The sequence below is a fragment of the Narcine bancroftii genome, chromosome 12 (genome assembly GCF_036971445.1).
Source record: "Narcine bancroftii isolate sNarBan1 chromosome 12, sNarBan1.hap1, whole genome shotgun sequence".
NCBI lineage: Eukaryota > Metazoa > Chordata > Chondrichthyes > Torpediniformes > Narcinidae > Narcine > Narcine bancroftii.
This window is the reverse complement of record NC_091480.1, coordinates 94,532,537-94,548,543: the sequence shown is the minus strand read 5'-3', so window position 1 is coordinate 94,548,543 and position 16,007 is coordinate 94,532,537. Positions and strand designations below refer to the sequence as shown.

At 42.3% G+C, this 16,007-nt stretch overlaps 1 long non-coding RNA gene across 1 annotated transcript in view; it reads left to right on the top strand.

Moving 5' to 3' along the window:
* Window positions 1-14,641: 14,641 nt before the first annotated feature.
* Window positions 14,642-16,007, top strand: part of LOC138747691 (uncharacterized) — a 22,544-nt gene continuing 21,178 nt past the window's right edge. The window contains exon 1 of the long non-coding RNA XR_011347620.1: window positions 14,642-14,795. This is a non-coding gene — a long non-coding RNA (uncharacterized lncRNA). The remainder of the gene's footprint in view (window positions 14,796-16,007) is intronic.

Sequence of the window (16,007 nt, the reverse complement as noted above, 5' to 3'; positions counted from 1 at the left end):
CTCCTCCGGGTGCTCCAGTTTCCTCCCGCCCTTCAAAAACATACGAGGTTTGTAGGTTATTGGCTGTATTTGGATAGCATGGGCTTGTGGGCTGGAAGGGCATGTCACTATGCTGTAGGTTTAAATTGAATGGAATAAAAGTGGAATCAACTCGATTGAGGCTTGGGTGACCCATGATCCACAGGTATGACTTGATCAAGATTTATGATGGGATTCCCCTTTGGATTTGGGAGAAAGTCCAGGATCTTAGTCCAATAGAGGCCGTTTCCTGAGATGGTAAAGAACCAGAACTTAACCATGGTTGTCCGTGTGTGTTTCCTCTGGGCGCTCCAGTTACCTCCCACCCTTTAAAAGGTATGGAGTTGTAGGTTAATTGACGTATTTGGGTGGGATGGGCTTGTGGGCCAAATGTATGACTACATTTAATATAAATTTATATGCAAAGGAAAGGGTTAGCAGCACAAATGTAGACTTCTTAAAGAATGAGGTGGGGAAAATTACAATGGGCAATTTGAAGTGTTTGAAATATTAAACATATTGTGTCTGTGTTCACTGTAGAAAACAATGAATGTAGCGAAAAAAAACAAACTAACAGATAACCAAAATTCTAATGATTACAAGGAAGTTCCAAAAAAGATTAGCAAAGAGATCTGGAAAAAAGTAAGGGATTAAAAACTGATAACATCCGTGGATTTAATAGTTCACATCTCAGAGTTTTAATGCAATGATGGCAGAAATAATGGATGCATTATTGATGACCAAGATTTGGGAACAATTCCAACAACTTCCAAGGCAGTAAATGCAGTACTGCCAGTTGAGGAAACAAAGAGACAAAATATGAATCCAATTAGTCAGAAAATTCTATAATATTTTTATCCAATGTAGCAGGATTTCTCTCAGACAACATAGTACAAGAATGGTTGTTTTATCAAGGGACAACCAAAGCTGGTCTGCCACTATGGTTGCTGTCTTCCTGGTCGTCTTCTCTGCTTCTCCTTCTCTCTTTTTTTTAAAAATTTTTTATTTTTCACACCATAAATCACGTTAGCCATGATATACACTTTTTCTTTTTCACACATATACAGTGACTTTTTCTCCCCCCCCCCCCTCCCTCCTCCCAAGCCACCCCCCCACCCCCCCCCCTCTCATCCATTTTAGGTATACAATCTAGGTTGCATTAAGCCAGTCAGACAATGTTGTCATTCAACAAAAATACACCAGAAATTCTACTGAGTCCATTCTTTTCTTTTCTTCTCCTTCCATCAACTTAGGTAATGTTTGTTCCCGGTAGATTTTCGCTATTGTATTTAATGTAAGGCTCCCATACTTGTTCGAATATTTCAATATTATTTCTTAAACTATATGTTATTTTTTCTAATGGAATACATTTATTCATTTCTATATACCATTGTTGTATTTTCAAATTATCTTCCAATTTCCAGGTTGTCATAATACATTTTTTTGCTACAGCTAGGGCTATCTTAACAAATCTTTTTTGTGCATCTTCCAAGTCAATTCCAAATTCTTTATTTTTTAATGTTACTTAGGAGAAAGATCTCTGGATTCTTTGGTATATTGTTTTCTGTTATTTTATTTAATATCTGATTGAGATCATCCCAAAATTTTTCTACTCTCTCACATGTCCAGATTGCATGAATTGTTGTTCCCCTTTCTTTTTTACATCGAAAACATCTATCAGATACTGTTGGGTTCTGCTTCTCCTTCTCGATGATGGGTGTGTTCTACTCTTCCCTAGTGCCTTGTGCCAGTCCACTGCTCCCCCAGAGTCCGCAACCCCCTGAGGCCTGCTGAAAAACGCAGGTGCCACCATCTTGGACCCAGACTCTCCAGACGCAGGATTTTCAATAAAAAAACCACCGACTCCTTTAACAGGCCATTTAAAGTCTAGGTGATCAGTGAAACCACTGGATTTTCAAAATCTATTCAATAAGATAGCAAACAAACTGAAAGCTTCTGAAATTGCAGGAAAATTGCCAGCCTTTATGAAAGATTGGTCAAAGAATAGAAAGCAGATTTGGAATAAATGAATCTTCTTCGCTTTAAGATTCTCATTAATCAGTGGTGCGACCTCATCTCTTTCAGATTTATTGTCCGAGTACATACATGACATCACGTACAACCCTGAGATTCTTTTTGTTATGGACAAGAGAGAATTACCACTTATTGGTAGTGCAAACAAAAACTGTACTCAACATACATATGTAAACAAATAAAGAACTGCAAACAAACTGACTGTGCAATAAAGAGAAAAAAAGTCAATAAAGAGCAAGAGTCCTTAAATAAGTCCTTAATTGTTTATTTTTGAGGAGATTGATGGTGGCGGGGTAGCACCTGAACTTAGTGGTGTGAGTCTGGTGGCCCCTACACCTCTTTCCTGATGGTAGCAGCGAGAACAGAATGTGAGCTGGGTGATGTGGATCCTCGATGATTGCTGCTGCTCTCCAACAGCAGTATTACCTGGAGATGTTCATGATAGTGGGGAGGGTTTTACCTGTGATGTCCTGGGCTGTGTCCACCACCTTTTGCAGGGCTTCATGCTCTGGAGTATTGGTGTCCCCGTACCAGACCATGATGCAGCCGGTCAGCACACTTTCCACCACACATCTGTGGAAATTTGCCAGGGTTTCTGATATCATTCAATACCTTCACAAACTCCCGAGGATGTAGAGGCACTGACGTGCTTTCTTCGTGATGCCATAGGGTGTTGGGCCCAGGAAAGATCCTCCTAGATAGTGACTCCCAAGAACTTAAATTTGCTCACCCCCTCCACCTCTGATAAACTAACAATCACTGGATCATACATCTTTGGCTTCCCCTTCCTGAAATTTTGATGACATTGAATGAAGGTTGCTCTTACTATTTAAGCAATGTTAATGAATCAACGAATAGGATAATTGGGCAGGTTGTGAACGTGAGGTAGTAGATCTTATTCAATAGGAGTGAAAGCTCATGTTCAAATCCAGCACTCTCTAAGGAGTTTGTACATTGTCCCCGTGTCTGCGCGTCTTTCCCCTGGGAGCTCCATTTCCTCCCACCCTTCAAAAACAGAGAGATTGAAGGTTAATATGCTATTTGGGGGCACAAGCTCATGGATCAGAAGGGCCTGTTACTGTGCTGTATGTCTAAATAGAAGCTGGCAAAAGTTTACTGTCATTCCTGCAGGGATTTCAGACATGAAACAATATGGATTACATTTCAGCCCCAATAGTTTTTGTGAATATGGGTTCCGCTTAATTAATACAGTAGTTACTGGAACATTCTATTGGTATTAATTTAGATCATATATTTAAACCAAGAATTTATATTTGTCCCCAGAGCACAGCTGGCAACCCACCATGTGGTATCTTAATGCATTTTATTTTGATGGAGTAACATTAAGAACAAACTGCTGGATTTATTAACAATATGCTCTTTGTTTCTTTACCATCAGCTTAGTGTGAAATTTATTCCTGAACAGGCCCCAGATCCTCAGTACGAATTTTACCATTTGTTCCTAATTTTCAAAATTAGTGTTGTGGTTCACAAGGCTGAGAGAGCTACATCAGGATTGAGCTTTTAAAGATAATTTTCCACCTTTCCATAAAGGTTCAGTTATTTAAAACACAGTTAATTAGTACCATGCAACACAATGGTTTGGAGATAGCTCATGGAAAAAATGATTGCAGCCAAATAAAAATGAAAAAGGGTAAGAAATAGCTGGAGAATCTTCAGTTCCTTCGTTGTTCAGATCCTGTGCTTTTTACAGCAGGAGACAAACACGGCGGAATCAAAAGAATCCCTTTACGCGCGTGACACGTTGTAGACTTTCTTACTTTAACCTTCACTGACTTTCCATTCGTTCATCTCCCTGTCAGCGGCAAGCTGCTCTATAATCCATACACAGCTCACAGGAAAGCACAGGCTTATTTGGGAACTACAAACATTCAGGGTCCCTGCTGCAGTCACACGGACTCAGCATACAAATTCTTCACTTCAACAGCTTTGAAATATTCTCTTCAAAGAGGACAACAGATAATTACTGTGCAGTTTGGTGGAATTTTTTTTTTTTTTTACTTCAAATGCAGTTTGCACTGATACTGGTGCGATTTTGGCCGAGTATTTTTTTTTCAATAATTCAAATCCTCTCTATTACTTAGTGAAATTTTTTTTTTAAAAAAAGCACATCATAGTATCACATAGAAGGGGGGCACTTGGCACATTATGTTTGAGCTTGCTCCATTTCATATTCATTTTATCTTCAAAGCTCCCTGAAGCTTTTCCAATATTTATCCAATTGCTTTACCCTCCAAGACTGAATTCTAAATGCTAACTATTCACTGAATAAAAATATTTTTTCTTAAAAGTACTGTCCTCTTCCTTTCCCTTCTGGTTACGATGTCTTTAAGTCATTTCAACGTTCATGACATATACTGTCAAAGCACTTCATAATTTTAAACGTCTCCATCACACATCACCTTTGCCTTTCTTGCTTTAATTAGCTCCTGATTCTAGCGACACCACAAAAACTACTTGTTCTGGAAACCATTTGAATGAGTCTGCCTCTTCTTCATGGACATCATGTCCTTCTGCAAAGTTGATACCCATCTGGTCACAATACTTCAGTGGGGAACAGAACTAATGTTCCACAGTGGAACTGGCGCCCACAGGGGTCGTGAATGCTGCATACGTGAATTTTCTGTTGACTGAGACGCACTGTTACCGTGCCTAACTAAGACACTTGTACTAAGAATACATAGTTTAAAAGACAAAAGTGATTGGTTTCACTCCTGGCTTTCAACACTGTCAGAATGCCATTTGTATGTTCTCCTTGTGAACACTGAATGTCTGGTTTCTTCCACATCCCAACCCCCTTCAAAACATACAGGGGGTTGTAGGTCAATTGGGTGCAAAATATAAAGTAATTTGGAAAAAAAGTATTGTAGTATTTAATTATGTAAAATTTACTTTAATCAGGTAATTCCCATAACTGGTCGTTGGCACTGCCAGTGTTGAGAAGATTTTCCTTTCCCACTTTATAGGCTGATTGGCTGTTAATTCCTGGGACCACTTGCAAGTGTGAAAGGGGCTAGAGCGTCACCACTTTGTCCAACACCCCTCACAGAAATGAGACCCCAGTGAGGAACAAACTCAAGACCCCTGGTTTTCAAGGCCAATGCTCTAACCACTGAGCTATTGGAGCCTTTCCAGATAACTCCAGAGAATTCCAGATAATGGTGATTCTTCTGTATATAGGCTGAGAAAACTTTTCTGTTGTGCGCTGCTATTTATAAGTCCAGGTGGTGATGAGTTCTCTGAACTGCTGTCCCTCATTTTGTATTTTTCTGACCGCCCTGATGCTAGTAGCTGAGTGGGTGAATTCTAAAGGCTGGCTTCACCACCATCAGCCACCTCACACCCTCTGTAGTTGGCCAATGGAAAGTAAGCAGAGATGGGCAAACTGTCTGAGATCTGAGCCAAGCAGAGTAGAGCATGATCAGAGTCTGGCCCAGCTTTGGAAATTGGCTACACAGTGTCTAAAGATACTATACTGAAATGCTCTAAGCTCAAATTATAAAGAAACTATAAGCTGGAGCACCTAGGCAAGGGGTACATCAGTACAGATATGGAGGCGTATGCATGGACTGACCAACCACAAGCCCTCTCACCTGATTATGATGAGAAATCTCTGTCAAGCCTCAAAGAATGTTACGAACACATGCTCAGCCCACATTGTTTCCTCTTCCAGAGATGACAAAGTCATTGTACCAAATCTATGGGCAATGTTTGACTTGCTGAGTTTCTCCAACATTGTGTTTTCACTATGGGAAATTAAATGTTTGCTGAATACAAAGCACATCAGGGAGAGACCAACTGTTTGTAGAGAGCTTGTGAATCACTGCTCAGCCAGGTACGGATGCACAAGTGAAATACTTCACACAAAAATGCGATATTTACAAATTTGTGCAATCAAGTCAATTAAAGGAGTATCCAGATATACTTTGAGTGAAGGTAGCAAGGGATTTCTTCACAGCTGTCATTCTGAAGCTCAGTTTGATGGAAACCATATTACAGTTGAGGTTGTAATTGAAAACAACCCACAATATGTTGCAGATGTGTTTGTGTGGTTTCATGTGGATTCACTGTCATCAGATCTTTACAGCACTGTCCACAACCAGTGGAAATGTAGTCCAGCGCGGTCTGTGAGTTTGTACGTTCTCTCTTTGCCTCCGTGGATTTTCTCCGAGGGCTCCTGTTTCCTCCCACCCTTCAAAACATACAGGGGGTTGTAGGTCAATTGGGTGCAATTGGGCATCACAGGCTCATGGGCCGAAAGGGTCCTGTTACCAAGCTGGATGTCTAAATTAAATGAAAATTAAGCGGAGCCTGATACAAATAAAAAAAGCCAAGTCACTTTTGAGAATGGGAAAAGAAACTTGCACAAATTTGGAGCTCAGTCAAATAACCAAAGACCACGCTTCACTTCCATTCCAGCTGTTGAATGGCCAAACCAGAACAACACTCCCAACAGCTGCAGCATCATTTGAGCTTTTAATTTAAACCAGCCCAAGCAAGCTCGCCACTACAACAGAACCACCGCAGAGAGCGCACTCCCTAAGCCCCCCACGTGCTAAGGAAAGAATCCAACTTCAACACCAACAGGAAAGATGTGGGACAATTCCGGAGACCAGATCTCATGTGGTGAAGGCAGAGGAAGGTGTCGCATACCACAGGACCAGGTGTTCTCTGAGGAGGATTGAGGAAATAGATTAAAGATGAGAAAGAGCCAGAAGAGGACTCATCGCTACTCCTGCTGTAGGACAAGAAAACTGCATGTTAGGCAATAAATATGGGAAGCACAGTGTTGGAGCTGTTAGCCTTGTGGTTCCAGTGATTGGTTTCACTCCTGGCTTTCAACACTGTCAGAATGCCATTTGTAGGTTCTCCTTGTGAACACTGAATGTCTGGTTTCTTCCACATCCCAAACACAAACGTTGGTAAGTTAATTGGACACCTGTAAATTGCCTGTGACCAGGGAGGATATAAAGATAATTGCCAGCATCCCAGCAATCTCTTCCCTCACCTCCTGTAGGTAACCTAGGGTATATACCATCTGGACGGTTTCAAACCCCCCTCCACCTCCAACCCATCAATGTGGACATTTGCTGGAGAAACTCAGCATCCATAGGATAGGAAGTTCAACTTTATTATCATCTGATTGCACAAGTACAACCTGTCGAAACAGTGTTCTCCGGTCCTTGGCGCAAAACATAGCACACACACACATGCAGGAAAATAATACACATTCTGGACAAATATATAAAAATAAATATTGTTTAATAAATGTGAGGAGTTCATTTAGTCATTCAGCATTCTCACTAGTGATGCTGTTCCTCAGCCTGGTGGTACTGGCTCTGATCCTCCCGGATCTCTTTTCCAATGGGAGCAGCTGGAAGATGCTGTGTGCAGGATGGAAGGGGTCCTCAATGATTTTGCGCACCCTCTTCAGACAACGATCCTGATACATCACATTGATATGGGGGAGACAGACCCCAGTGATTCTCTCTGCTGCTCTTATGATCCTTTGGATTGACCTCTGATCCAATTCTCTGCAGCAACTGTACCTCATTGAAATGCAGCTGGCTGGGATGCTCTCGATAGAGCTCCAGTAGAATGATAATGCTGATAAAGGGTTACCAACATTTTGGGCCTGAACCCTTCATCGGGAATAAGAAAAACCAGATGGGTTTCTGAATTTTTTTTAAAAAGGTGATGGGGGGACGGGGGCGGGGAGAAGCGGAGAGGGAGGAAGAAGGGGAAGGGGAGGAGAACCGGCTAACAGGAGATAGTGAGATCGTAGAAGAGAAAAAATGCTGATGTTAAGGGGAGAGGGCAGAGGGTTAAGATGGGTAGCTCAGGGGAAGGAAGGGAAGGGAGAGGGGAGCAGAGGAAGGGAGACAGAGGGATAGGGAAAGAGAGAGTGACATGGGGGAATGGGTTAATGGAAATTGGAGGTCATTGTTAATCCTGGTTAGAGACTGACAAAATGGAATACAAGGGGTCGCTCTCATAATTTGAGGGTAGATTCAGTTTGGTCATACACGAGGCCATGGACAAACACCACTGCGCAGCAATAGTGTGTGGAATTAAAATGATTGGCTTTTGGGTGGATCTTGCTGTTGCAATGGGCAGAGCGAAAGTGCTGAACTAAATGATCTGCCAGTCTACATCTACCCTTCCCAACATAGAGGAGCACCGAATGCAGTCAATGACGCCTACAGATTTACAAATGTTGCTTCACTTGTAAGGGCTGTTTCGGCTCCAAATAGTAGGGAGGGAGGTGCAAGTGTGTCATTTCTTGCAGGCACTGGGGTAGCACCAAGTGAGGAGGGACCAATAAGCTCCTTGGTCTTGGTGACACTGAGGTACAGCAGTATTACACCTCTGGTTATTAAAAAGCTATCTTCAGCCTTGGCATCTGCAATCTGGATCAAACTTTTTGCCATTTGATACATTGTCAGATTCGGTTTGTTACGGAAACTAAACTATAAACGCAACAATCCGCAGATGTAATAATATGCTCTCTTTGGTTATGGCTGGAGGAGAATGAAGTAATTGTGACTTAAAATTTCTACTAAATTTAATTTGGATCAACATTGAAGATAGGACCTTGGTGGGATCATTCTTGGGACATTCAGTGGAGTTGTGGTCTCTTAATTTTATGTTATATACTTCACATAGAAGGAGTGGAGTGAAACTCAACCTGAGTTTCAACATGGACAAGATGAAGGAGAGGATCGTAGACTTCAGGAGGACCAGGAACAACCACACTCCACTACACATCAACAACTCTGTAGTACAGAGTATGGAGAGCATCGTTCCTTGGAGTTCACTTAACTAGTCACCTATTTTAGATACACATCTCCTCACTTGTCAAGGCTACCAGCCACCATTAGGTCAACCTTCTACAAGAGCTCTATCGAGAGCGTCTTGGCCGACTGGATCAGTGTGGTAAGTTTGCTGTGATCTATCAGAATTTGTTGTCTGAAGAGGGAACACAAAATCATTGAGGACTCCTCCACTCTGAACACAGCATCTTTCAGCTGCCCGTCGGGGAAGAGATACAGGAGGATCAGAGCCAGCACCGCCAGGCTGAGGAACAGCTTCTTCCCACGGGCAGTGAGAATGCTGAACGACCAAAGGAACTGATCATATTGATCCTCCGAGACTCTCATTTGTAAAAAAAAAAAACCATATTTATCTATTTATTTGTATACATGAATACTTATAACACACATACAATCAATACACATGTGGGACATCTGGTTGTGTGTCTGCGTGCTTTGCAGCGAGGAGCAGAGAATGCTGTTTTCTCGGGTTGTATTTGTGGAATCAGATGATAAATAAACTGGACTTGCAAATCCAATCCCTAGCATTACATCCCTCCAGACTGAAAGGATCCATTCATTCAAACCCTTTGTTTTCTATGTGACAGAAAGTTTTCAAACCATGCTAACACAATTCCTTCCAAACCATGGGTTCTTAATTTATGCATCAACCTTCAATGTAGCCCCTAATCAAATGCCTTTTGGATATCTATATACACCGGAACTGGAGGGTCCTCTCTATCAACTCTTCTTCATTCATCCTTGAAGAATTTGGGCAAATTTGTCAAATGTGGTTTACCTTTCATAAAATGGCACAGTTATCATAGTGGGAGAGTGCAACGCTCTTACAGCGCCAGTGATCATGACTAGGGTTCGAATCTCACACTGACTGTAAGAAGTTTGTACGTTCTCTCTGTGTCTGTGTGGGTTTTCCCCGAGGGTATGGGGGTTGTTGGTCAATTGGGGAGCATGGGCTTGTGGGCCAAAAGGGCCAGTTACCATGCTGTATGTCTAAATTTTAAAAATTACTTAAACTTACAGCAAATTTAAACATTTAAGTTTAATGTGAAATCATTTCAACAAGGTTTAATTATATTCAGCTTTCTGAAAGTAGTAGTTATATCCGCCTTGATTATTAACTCCAGCACCTTGCAAACAATCGATGTTGAACTCACTAGTCTTTAGATCCACCCTTTGCTCACATGCCACTTATAGATAAATGAAGAAAGAGAGCCTGAGCACAAACTAACTGAAGCTCCTTCAGAAAACCATTTGTTGGATGAACTCAATGAGTCAAGCAGCATCAGTGAGAGATAAAGAATGGCTGATGTTTTGGACTGGAAACTTTCATCAAGACTGGCTTCAATGAGGGATTCTTGCTTGAAGTATCAGCCATTCTTTTTCTCCCATTGATGCTACTTGACCTGCTGAGTTTCTCTGGCAAAATGTTTTTACTCCAGAGTCCAGAGCCTTCAGCTCTCATGTGTCTGGAGCTCATTCAAACTTAGTAACCACTTGCTCATCAAATGGGAATGTACCTCCCCCTCCCAAATGAGGGAGAGAGTTTTCAAGCTCTGTTATTTCTAAACTTGTTTTGCTCAAAAGGATTAAAAAAATACTGCCAACATCAACAGTAAGGTATCAGGAGATTCAAAGTTAAAATGATGTGATATTGACAGCTACAGTAAATACTGCCATCTCAACTTGGTACACAAGTTCCAAAATAATTTTAACTTCAATGATCAATTAGGGTGATGTATCTGTCAGAGTGAAACACAAAAGTCCGCAGACACTGATCATCATAAAAATGCAGAAGGAACTCAGCAAGTCTCACAGTGTCCATAGGAGGTAAAGACATCTAACCACCATTTCAGGCCTGAGCCCTTCTTCAAGGTGTGAGTGGCACCTACCCCCACATCTCCTCCATCAGCACCATTCGGGGTCCCAAATAGCCCTTCCAAATGAAGCAATATTTCACTCATGAATCTGCAGGAATCATTTACTGCATTCAGTATGGTCTCCTCTATGTCCGAGAGATGGGACTCAAAATAGGAGATTCTTTCGTTGAGCACCCCGGCTTGGGGAATTTCCCAGTGGCCACCCAGGCCCCATTCCCTTGTCCATCCAGGATCTCATGCACTGCCAGACTGTGACCACCCACAAATTGGAGGAACAACACCTCATATTGCATCTGATCTCCATCCAACTGGATGGCATTAACACTGACTTTCCCCCCTCCACCATTTATTCCCTATGCCTCCTCTCCACCAATTCTTTCTCCCTCTCTTTCCCCTTCCTCCCTCTGTTTCCTTCCCCCCCCCCCAGCTCTCCACTTAAAGTCAACACCCCTCCCCACCCAATCGATTTTTACTTTTCCTCTCATCATCCCATCCTAATCTAGTCAACAATTTGGTTGTTAGTCTGTACTTCTTGCCTCTCTTTACTTCTCCTCATCCTTTTAATTCAGGCTCCTGCCTGCCTTTTACTCACAATGAAGAAGGCCTCAGGGCCAAAACATCGGTTTTTGTCTTCATCTCCTATGGACGCTGCGAGACCTGCTGAGTTCCTCGAGCACTTTTTTTTTTTAAATAGATCCGTCAGCCTAAATCTGGTCCATCTGGGTAAAAGTGCACAACTTTTAAAAATCAAAAATTAGGTGCAGAAGATGGGACACTTAGACCTTCAAGCAATCCTGGCTGTCATTGCTATTTCAATGTCCTATTACTGCTCTCTTCCCATTTCTGTGATGCCTTTTTCATCCAGAAATTTGCTGAAGTCCTACTTAAAAATATTCAGAACCTTGGTTTCCTGGAGGGCAAATTGTACAGATTCACCTTCCTCCTTGGGAAGAATTTTTTTCATCTCAGCCATAAATACGTAGAGATTCTGATCGCTCTCTCGAGATCCCTCGGCCAATCCAACTTAGAAAAGGAGAACAGTTTTTCATGTGGGGTGGCATTGTACCAGGCCAGTACAAGATCTCATAACCTAAAGCAACAGGCATGTCTTCACATGCTGCTGGCGCGGTTCCAAGGCAGGTATGGAGAGAGCAACTAGGGCATCTGTCTTCATTGGAGAATCTTACAGGGAGGAGTTACGGGGTTGGGGGCAGGCCAACCTGTACAGTGTGGTAATATCATGCACACAATGCCATGTTCCACCGCAGTCAGGATCCTTTATCGAAACCAAAGCAAGAAGGGGAGATATCAAAGTATATCTGGTTTCACTGGTTCCATTTCTTTTTTACCTATTCCTGTTCTTATTTTTCTCTCTAACCTTCCGACTCCCCAGTGGTCTCTGTTCTCCTCCTCCCCTTTCTCTCCCACTTTGTATCCAATTTTCTATCACCTTTTAGCCCAGGGGTGGCCAAACCTTTTTGGTTGTGGGCCACATACAGAAAACTCTAAGGAGTCACGGGCCAAACAATATTAGGCCCAGCAGTTTTCAACCATGTCGGCTCCTTTAACAGGCTGTTTAAACCTGTTGGACTGGGTGGTTCAACCTCACTGGAGAGAGCTGAGACATCGCTCTCTGTGGGTCCTCACCAGATGCAGCGCTGCTGTTCCAGCAGCTCCGGCAGGGCCACTTAAAAATGGGCAATGGGCTGCAATTGGCCCGAGGGCAGTAGTTATCTCACCCTGTCTTAGCCCTCCCACGGTCTCTTACTCTCCTCACCTTTTATCCTTCCTTGATATATCTAATATTATCCTTTCCCACCTTAGTCTCGTCATAGAGTACTGATCAGAAACATCGACTCGTCATTTCCACTCATAGGAGCTGCCTGACCCATTGAGTCCCCGCCAGCTGCTCATTGATTGGTCAAGTTCATGAGTTTGGTTGAACTGATAGCAGGAAGAGCAATCTTCTAAAACAGGAACACGCATAAATGAAGATTCAGGTCAGCTGCTGATTAGATGAAACTTCTGATGCATGAAAACCGATGATAAAGTTGATTAAACTTAAAAATACAGTGAGCACCTAGGATGGGAAATGCAGAATGCTGCTCATTGAAATTCCCATGGAGTAGAGAGTTAAAATTTGCAGAGATATCAACTGAGCAGCATGTTAATACTTACTGTGTTTCACTTCTGTCCAAGTATGTGCTATGATTCAATATTCTGAACTAATCCAGCACATTCTTGAACCTCATCTATTCTTGGAACTTGATGAGGTACTGCAACACTGAATTCAAGCACACGGAACATTGGCATAGTGGTCAGCGATTGGGACTTGGGTTTGAATCCCGCGCTGTCTGTAAGGAGTTTGTACGTTTTCCCCATATCTGCGCTGGTTTTCCATGGGAGCTCCAGTTTCCTCCTACCATTCAAAATGTACCGGGGGCTTGTAGGTTAATTGGGTGGCATGGACTTGTGAGCCGAAATGGCCTGTTACTGCGCTGTGTAACTAAATTAAAATATTGCAGGCCAGACAATGCACAGAATCCAAGAATTGAGTTTTCAGATGTGGATCCTTTGGCAGAAATATTTTAAAAAAAGAACAAAGAAAAGGAGGAGAGAGATAGAAACCACATCCACACCAAGTTCAAGCCACTGGTTGCCACCAACTTCCGAAATCTGCCATTAATACATATACAGTAATTGTTCTTGTTCAATGCAAGGATCACTGAAATGAAACAGTACACTGCTGGAGGAAGCTCAGAAGAATCTGATTTACTTGACTGGAGCCAGATTAACGTTTTTTTCATGTGGTCAGGTCTTCCTGTTTTTGAGGGAAGTGGCATTCCCAAGAGTAGTTTTTGTTCTCTGTGAAGTAGAATTTGTTACTCACTGCGCAGAGACCTAGAAAATCGTGGAATCAAAGAGCATAGAAACAGCCTGCCTGAACCACTAGGCAACCTTCCCGGGTCAATCCCATTTCCATGCACTTGGCCCATCATTCCCGTTGCTAAGGCAAGTCAAGTGCTCCTCTGGACCCTTCATAAAAACTGTCAGTGACCCAGCTGCAGCCACTCCAACTACTTACTACTCTCTGGGTGAAGAAAGTTCCTCTCAAATCCCCTCTATGGACTTGCGAAATCTTGATACAAATTCATTGCAACCATATCCTCTCCAGCAACATTGAAGTGCCTACTTACTTTTCCATTCAGAATAGCTCTGAACTTGAATGAACATTGAGCGAGCCACAGCAATAGTTGTACAGTTGTAACTTCTGCCAAGAAGGGCTTTGCTTAGCAGTAGTCTTCCTGGGTTTGTTTCTGACTGATCTGCAGAAGCCCTTTGGGTGTGAAAATATCTCCTTTTAAAATGGTCTTTTGGAGATCAGTATTGCATTATCTACAGATTCCTAGTTTCAATACTTTGAATTTTGTTTTAAATTGGATTGTGACACCAAATACACTGCAGAGCTTGGTGACAAACTGAAATTATGCTTATTTCATTAAAATAAATATCGGAAACATTGTGCAGAGAGTAATAATGCAAGAAATAATAGAGGCTCTTACTCCAAATGGTCAAAGTTGGACTCAAAAAGGTCAAAGATATCATCAAGCTGAACTAAATCCGAGCCTTTGTCAGCCAAGTCTGGTTTCGGCTCCTGGTTCTGGGAGTTTTGTGTCCTGTAAATAGTGGACTGCTCTGTTCTTGCTATAAATGGTATAAAGAGTCCTGATATAAAACAGTCAATTGGACCTGAATTGTCATGTGACAGGAGTAAACTAATAGCTTGAACCATTGCACAATAACTCAGCAAATGGCAGCTGCACATTTGGAGACTAGTTCACTGAATCTATCATACTTTCTTAGAGAAGCCAGCCTGTTCTAAACACCAGCTGCACAATTTGGTGTTAGAAACATTTGTTATGACCCACAGGCTATTGAAATAGTCCACCGAGGAATCATTGTTCGTGGTGTTCAGTGGAGGCAATGAAGGGGAAAGGTGGTGCCATTGTCGGTAAGCAACATATGTAATGATTTTTGTACATCATCCACACAAGGTTTCCACAGCTTGGTAGCACAGGGCAGCAATGCGTTAAAAGCACAATCAGTTTCAAGAGAAACTAGCAAAAGTACTGATCCCACCATCAATATCCTGAGATTTCATCCATTAAAAAGAACTGTTTAGATTCTGGGAAGCATCAGAGGAAGAAGTTTGGTGTCATTTGTGAAAGTGACAAAGACCTTTCAAGTTCATGTCCAGGTGAGGAGATGAATGCAGAGAACCTATTACCCAGGGGAGAGAAATCAGACGAGGGGAGAGTTATTTAACAGGAACCTGAGGGTAACCGTAGGAGTAGCAGAGAGGATCACTGCAGTCTCCCTCCCTCTATCAATGTGATCTACCGGGATCATTGCCTGAAGAGGGCGTGCAAAATCGTTGAGGTCCTCTTCCACCCGGCACACAGAATCTTTCAGCTGCTCCCTTCGGGGAAGAGATGCAGGAGGATCAGAGCCAGCACCACCAGGTTGCATCTCATATTATATATAATTGGCCTTCAATCAAACTCACCATCACTCAACCTTAAATTACTGTACACACACACACACACACACACACACACACACACACACACACACACACACACACACACACACACACACACACACACACACACACACACACACACACACACACACACACACACACACACACAGTGCATTATGGTCCACTGGTGAGCTGTTTCATTCGATTACACATACAATTCAATAAATTTAAACTTGAACCAGCTTCCACTTGATGGAAAATTATACAGCTCTGTTTCTGGCCTTATTGAGGAGGAGGTGTCATTAACGTTACCTTTATTGTACAAATTATGGGGCTTTTTGTCATAATAGCTGAGAATCAGCTCAGTCACAGTGGGAATTACCAAATGTATTTATTTTCAGAAAAGCAGTCCTGAACCAGGTGAAATATAGCCAACAATTCCCCTCCTCCATCAGTCCATTAATCCCTTCCCTTCACCTTGTTTCCCCTTCCCTTCATTTTGCTCAACACATCACCTACCATTGCTGCCTCACTCCTCCTCCTCCATTCTATACACAGACAACTTAGTGTTTACACTCTCGAACACTTTCCATCTCCAATGTCAGAATAAAATAAAAGGCTTGTTGTGTGTGTGTTGGAATGGATTGTCTGGATATTTGAAAAGAAGTAGAGTTCGCAGGA